The 7,500-nt window shown below is 43.4% G+C and overlaps 1 protein-coding gene across 1 annotated transcript in view; it reads left to right on the top strand.

The window, feature by feature from the left end:
- Positions 1 to 7,500, top strand: part of LOC125040496 (trafficking kinesin-binding protein milt-like) — an 82,394-nt gene that overhangs the window by 3,741 nt on the left and 71,153 nt on the right. The gene's annotated exons all lie outside the window — the stretch shown is intronic.

Here is a 7,500-nt window from a genome sequence, read left to right on the forward strand (position 1 = left end):
ATGGATGATGCGACGGATGCATTCAAGCTTCCACGCAGCTTTCTTAACCTCTTCCTGGACGTGACGCATGTATTTTAAGCCGCTGTCGAACTCTACTCCGAGGATCTTGATGAACTCCTGCAGAGAGGATGTTTGGAACGGGCAAGGTGGCCAGGTCCCTCCGACGTGAGATGAACATCCCCTGTGTCTTCTCCGTGGCTAGCGCCACCTGCCATTTCCGGTTCCACTCTACAAGGCCCTGAAGCGTCTGATTGATGAGCGCTATCGTTCGCTGGTGGTCGTTTCGCTTACACGAGAATGTGATCGTGCAGTTGTCAGCATACGCGGACGCCTCCGGTATGAGTTGCAGGATGTCATTAAAGAAGACGTTCCAAAGCAGAGGTCTGAGGACGCTTCCTTGGGGTACAGAGGCACTGATGGAGCACTCGGTGGAGGAGTGACCGCACACCACCACGGAAAGGGATTTTCCATGAAGATAGTTATGAAGTAGGTCCAGGAGGTTCCCACTGATGCCGAAGCTCCATAGCTTGCTGATGATGCCACGGTGCCACGCCCTGTCGAACGCACCAGCGATGTCTAGTGCGATCACATGTGTCTTGGCCATCATCTAAGGCTGGACTCCATGACGATGACTGGACGAGAAGTAGGTCAGAGGCTGATCTCTGCCCAAATAACAAACTTTCTCGTTCAGTAATCGGTGGCTGTCGAAGTGCTTAATGGGATTTTCAACAATTATACTTTCAAATATCTTTCTAACAACAGATAGCAGAGGTATGACCCTATAATTGTTATGATCTATCGCTGCATATTTTTGTGGTTCGGCACTACTGGAGCAGATTTCCACAAACAAGGCCACTGCTTCCTTTGCAAGCAGTTGTTGAAAAGCCTACACAGGGGCTCTGCTTATTGGTCAGCACAACCTTTGAGCAGACGGAGACTAATCTGGTCCCCACCCATACCTTTATTCGTGTCTAAAATATATCAACTTTAATGCTGATGGTTGCCAATGTGGCTTTAGTGTAGAGAGGGACGGATGAGAGACTTAGGTCGAGGTCAGGGACACTCATTTTGCTTGCAAAGTGAGTGGCAAGAACTTGGGCCTTTTCTGCACTTGTGATTGCAGTTGTTTTATCAGGCTTTGTTAATGGGGTATGGTGTCGTCCTGAAACAGGCCTTGTTGCTGCTTTATACAAGTCCACAAGACTTTATCACCAACAATACGAGAGCGAGTTTTGTTGTAGGTCATTTTTCCATTGTTCAGTCGCCCTCTTTTACACGCAATGCATATTCTTGCTGGCCATCTTGTGCAGTTGTTTATTGTGGTTGGTTGGATGTTGCTTATATCAACGCCAGGCTCCACTTTTCTGGTCAGCAGCAGAGTGACACTGATAACCAACCATGGCTGATCTGCTTTACATTTGTATCTCTGACTGGATATAAAATGTCTCTGTAGTGTTAATAAGATTTCATTAGTATTGAATCAAGGTTCATTGATATCGTCACTCAATATTTTATCCCAATTTAGTCTTAGCTTGTGGTACATACTGGCCAGAGCCAGTTTGTTCTAATTGTACTCTCCTCTCGATCCACTTTTATCGCATGTGTGTGAACAGCAAAGTGGTCGGAGAATCGAACAGTCCCCGGTTGGCTACATTTAATTATGTCGGCGCTGAGGTCACTGATGATAGGGTCAAGTGAGGAACCTGAAATGTGGGTGGCAAAATTCACATGATTTGTTTACCCATGCACTGTCAGCAATTCATCAAATGCCCTGGCAGGAAGATATTGGTTTAGGTCGCCGAAAATGATTGCGTGGCTTTACTCATGTGCTTGTAGGAGAGCATCAAGGTGTGGCTGCAGATAGGTAAGGGGCTCTCGGCCCTGCCACTGGGGCCTGTAGCACATCAGTATTGGTGAGTCTCTGTGAATCTTAAGGAACATCACATCCAGATGATCAGGGATGTCCACAGAGATCACATGAACCGCGAGGTTATCACAAATGCAGACAGCAATGTCACCAAAGGTGACAGCTGTCCTGTCGCGTCGGTGCCAGCGTGTGTAGCCGTTCACTTTCCCAAAGTTGTCACGGATATCAGGAGTGAGTAATGTCTCAACAGTAGCAATGATGTCAGGGTTGTGTGGGATTATAGATCTATAAGTTAAATCCAGAAGTTCGTGTGAAACCCCCTGACATTGGCTGATATTATGGATAGGCTACCTGGCATATTTCTGTGCATAGGGCCAGGCGTATAGGCGTGTATTAGATGCCAGCAGTGACCAGTTCGCCGCGTGTGATACACCCGTTAACTGCTGAGGCGTTAGGAATTTGTTTAATGATAGGATCAGCAACGCATTGTTATTGACCTGGTCGGTAGCGAGCTTAGTAAATAAAAGTTTTTGCCTCTCGTGCTCCAGGTGACCTCTGCGTTGACAGTAAGAACAGGCCTGTGACCTGTTTGTTTGCAAAGATGGCAGCGCTCCTTTACTCTGCCCTATATTACATCTGTTCCCACTGAGTTGCTGGCGCCGCTCTGTTGTGTGGGGCTCAGATCAGGGAGGCGGCGCTGACCCCCGGTTGGAAGGGTCAGCGCCGACTCCCTCATCCCTATAGAGGTTGAGGCTTTTTGGAAGACCACCATTCGCGAGCTTCTGGATGCCACTCTTCATCTATTTTTGTGGGTCTAACACTGGCGGCACTTCTAGTGCACCTAAAGTGGATTTGGTTGATGCCCTGTTGTCAATTAGATCCAGAATAGAGACAGCAGCATCTCTTTTCTCAGCCAGATTTTGAGCAGCAGTTAAAGAAATTCAGTACGAACTTTTTACGACTCAACTTGGCTCCTAATTCTTTTATTGTCGTTATTAATTGAGTAGGCTCGGGACTCAGTAAGTCGCTGTTATTGTCCTTCTCAGTAACTTCTAGAGCCTCATTTGCGTCACCTTCCTTCTGTAGGCTCTGCCGCATCATCAAAGACACATCATCACTAAGTCCGACGAGTGTTCGCAAGAAGCCGACTTCCGTGCAATTGAAAGTGCTGTTGTCGGCATTGCAAGCAGTGTGGCACACGTTAGGATAATCTGAAGCTGTGCAATAATGCGTCTCTTTATGCACTGCCGTTTTACCACAGACCGCGCATCATACGCTGGGCGCAGTGTATGGACCGTAGAATCAACTTGTGGTCATTTTGAGAATGAATAGTGGGCATCATGGAACGACTGGAACGGAAGGGTTGGTAGATGGGCGAGGGGGTGACGGCGAAAAAAACAAACTAACAAAGAGATCTAAAGATTAAAAGTTAAAAAAAAAAAAAAAAAAAAATAAAACGTAAAATTATAAAGGTTTTAACATTAAAATATAATTGAAACACTTTTTTAAAAAATCGACACAAGTATAAAAAACATTATGAGACTTAAAAAAATCGAAAGATTATATGACAAAAAAATCGAAAGATTATGAGACTTTAAAAAATAAATAGATTAAATCAAGTGACGAAGTTACTAAAATTAAAAAGATAAATAATTTGTAACCTTCTTAAAAATAAATAACACTGATAATGTAAAGGATGCAGTAATGATAGGTCGGACAACCAGTTATCAAAATCCGAAGCACCAATAAAACTGCTGACCACAAGCATAGGTTTCCCTACTTACGTCTCACGCACTCAACGGACTCGGTGGGGTTTTCACCTTAACTTGCCCATGGACCCTTTAGTTTTATATTGTGTCATTATTGCAGCTAAGCATTGATGACGTGTGACGAATTTTTCACCTGAAACGTCTGGAAATGAAATTAAAATTGCTGTTCCCGATAAGCCTAGTTTATACATGTATATGAATATGGATATGGATATATATATATATATATATATATATATATATATGGATATATATACATATATATGTATATGAATATATATATATGTATATGTATATAATATATATAAATTCATAAGTATAAATATATATATATATATATATATATATATATATATATATATAAACGTATACATATATAGACACACACACACACACACACATATATATATATATATATATATATATATATATATATATGTATATATGTGTGTATGTGCGTGTGTGTGCATATGTCTGTGCATATGTATATATATATATATATATATATATATATATATATGTATATATATATATATATATATATATATGTATATATATGTATATACATGTATGTAAATATATAAATATTTATATATATGTACATAAATATATGAATAGCTCTATATTTGTCTATCTATATATGTATATAAATATGTATATGTATCTGTATTTATATATATCTGTATATGTCCATATGTATATGTATATGTGTATGTGTGTATATATATTATATTAGATTATATTATATTATTTATATATATATATATTATATATATATATATATATATATATATATATATATAACGCCGTCTGTCTATATGCATATATGAATATGTGTGTATATATATACATGTGTGTGTGTGTGTGTGTGTGTGTGTGTGTGTGTGTGTGTGTGTGTGTGTGTGTGTGTGTGTGTGTGTGTGTGTGTGTGTGTGTGTGTGTGTTTCCTGCCAATTCAAGGAATGAGGAAATCAAGATCGGTCACTAGGGCCTACTGTTAGACTCCTTGTGGACCCATATGTATGTAACAAAATTTCACAAAAAATACAAGGGACAACATAAATCCATGGTGGGGGGGGGTTTATTCGAAAACTGTATATCCAGACGACATACGTCCTTTTCATATAGTTGTAGAGTCCTCCTTTATTACAATTTTGTATGAGTGTTGGGACGGTAGTACGGTTTCCTTCCCTAGGAACTCGTTTTATAGCGAGGTCACCTTGGAGGATAGTGTAAACATGAGTGAGGACTTTGAGGTGTCGCTGCAGCTGCGCGCAAGGAGCATACCTGCTAGTCCTCACGTAACCTTGGCGTGGGCTAATGCATGTATGTATGTATATTGTATTAGGGGAATTATTAAAAGAAAAAGCATATGGTATTTTATTTATTTATTTATTTATTTTTTATTACATTAACACATTATCAACTCGTATCACTCTACAAGTAAAATGCAGGTAACGCTTTTTATCAGCAAACTTTTTCCTTCATTTCCTTATCACAGTCAGGCAGATTTCCGTCTTAGAAACTTACTGTCATGTAACATATGTCGATAAGATATTAGAATGCGTCACTGTTTACGAATGATGTATCTTCCTGTATCAGAGCATCGGCGGCGAAGGGTCGCCTGAGGGCCAGTCATGATGATAAACGTTTTTCTTTCGCTATTCGCACTCTGGACGGGAATCCCTGGCAGCACATTTTCATCGAGGTGTGTATTTGGCAGACGCTGTGAAACGTTCTACTAATTTTACACGATTCATTGCGTTGTAAGTGGCACGTTAGGGGAACATGGATTGATCATCACGGAAAACCTTGGACTTGCAGGGAACACTGCCACATGTTGCAGGATGTACTGCATTGTCGTACTATGGTCAGTGCAGAATAGCATAACATGGATGATTTATCAATAAAAGGCCTTACAGACAACGTTCCTTCTAATGATATATCCAAAATGGCGAGCAATGTAAGGTCATGCTGTCCATCACAACTTCGTGGGTTGTTGTAAGACACGTAGCAACAACAGTCTGCTTCTTGCCCGTGGTAAAAACTGGAATGTCCCCAAATGATGCGATGGTGATAAAATGCAAACATACTCGTTCTAACCTTACAGCATGGGAGAAATGCATGAATGATATTCTAATACACCATAGTATGATTATTATTATGAAATTTGATAGTTGTTGGTATCTTTGATGATAGCTATTAATCGTAATGGATAGAAGACTATCTCTGATTCACACATCGTTGCATTGGTCTGTGGAAAATGTAGAGAACTCTACTCACTTATTGCAGTTTCATCACGTACAGAACAAACCCTTAACTCGCTGTGAGAACCACTCCCTCCGACCGTATAAGGAACTGTTTCCCGTCTGTCTGGCTTGGACGAGTACCCTGCGTATATACTGTATATGCCCAGGAACTCGCCGAGTGTATGTGCACCCCCCCCCTCTTTCTTCTCCTTCTCCCTCTCTCTCTCCCTCTCCCTCTCCCTCTCCCTCTCCCTCTCCCTCTCCCTCTCCCTCTCCCTCTCCCTCTCCCTCTCCCTCTCCCTCTCCTCTCTCTACACCTCTCTCTCCCTACACCTCTCCCTCTCCCTCTCCTCTCTCTACACCTCTCTCTCCCTACACCTCTCTCTCCCTCTCTTCCTCTCTCTCTCCCCCTCTCTCCCTCTCTCCCTCTCTCCCTCTCTCCCTCTCTCCCTCTCTCCCTCTCTCTCTCCCCCTCTCTCCCCCTCCCTCCCTCCCTCCCTCCATCCATCCCTCTCTCCCGCTTTCTCTCTCTCTTTTCTCTTTCTCTCTCTCTTTTCACTTTATCTCTCTATCTCTTTATCTCTCGCTCTCTTCCTTTCTCCCTCTCTCTCTTTATCTCTCTCTCGCTGTCTCTCTCTCTCGCTCTCGCCCTCTCTCTCGCTCTCGCCCTCTCTCTCGCTCTCTCTCTCTCTCTCTCTCTCTCTCTCTCTCTCTCTCTCTCTCTCTCTCTCTCTCTCTCTCTCTCTCTCTCTCTCTCTCTCTCTCTCTCTCTCAGGCGTGCGTGTATGCGTGTGAGTTTGTGTGTGGTGCAGCGGTAGCGATCTCGTCTAGCAGTCTTGCTGACCTGCGTTCAAATCCCTTGCCGCCAGTGTCATTCCTTGCACACAGTGGGTAATTAAGAAGCAAAATAAAACAGACAGCGTGTCACACCAAGATAATCCATTGTAACAAATGGAATAACACTAAATTATTATTATCATCATATTCTCTCTCTCTCTCTCTCTCTCTCTCTCTCTCTCTCTCTCTCTCTCTCTCTCTCTCTCTCTCTCTCTCTCTCTCTCTCTCTCTCTCTGTTTCTCTCTCTCTGTTTCTCTCTCCTTCCCTCCCTCACTCCCTCACTCCCTCCCCCTCTCTCTCCCTCCCTCTCCCTCTCTCTCCCTCTCCCTCCCTCTCCCTCCCTCTCCCTCCTCTCCCTCTCTCTCTCTCTCTCTCTCTCTCTCTCTCTCTCTCTCTCTCTCTCTCTCTCTCCCTCTCCCTCTCCCTCTCCCTCTCCCTCTCCCTCCCTCTCCCTCCCTCCCTCCCTCCCTCCCTCCCTCTCTCTCTCTCTCTCTCTCTCTCCCTCCCCCCTTTCCCAGTCTCTCTCTCTCTCTCTCTCTCTCTCTCTCTCTCTCTCTCTCTCTCTCTCTCTCTCTCTCTCTCTCTCTCTCTCTCTCTCTCCGACCTCTCTCTCTCTCTCTCTCTCCGTCCTCTCTCTCTCTCTCTCCGACCTCTCTCTCTCTCTCTCTCTCTCTCTCTCTCTCTCTCTCTCTCTCTCTCTCTCTCTCTCTCTCTCTCTCTCTCTCTCTCTCTCACTCCCCCCTCTCTCCCCCCTCTCTCTCTCTCTCTCTCTCTCTCT

This window comes from Penaeus chinensis, chromosome 29, assembly GCF_019202785.1.
Source record: "Penaeus chinensis breed Huanghai No. 1 chromosome 29, ASM1920278v2, whole genome shotgun sequence".
Taxonomy (NCBI): Eukaryota; Metazoa; Arthropoda; class Malacostraca; order Decapoda; family Penaeidae; genus Penaeus; species Penaeus chinensis.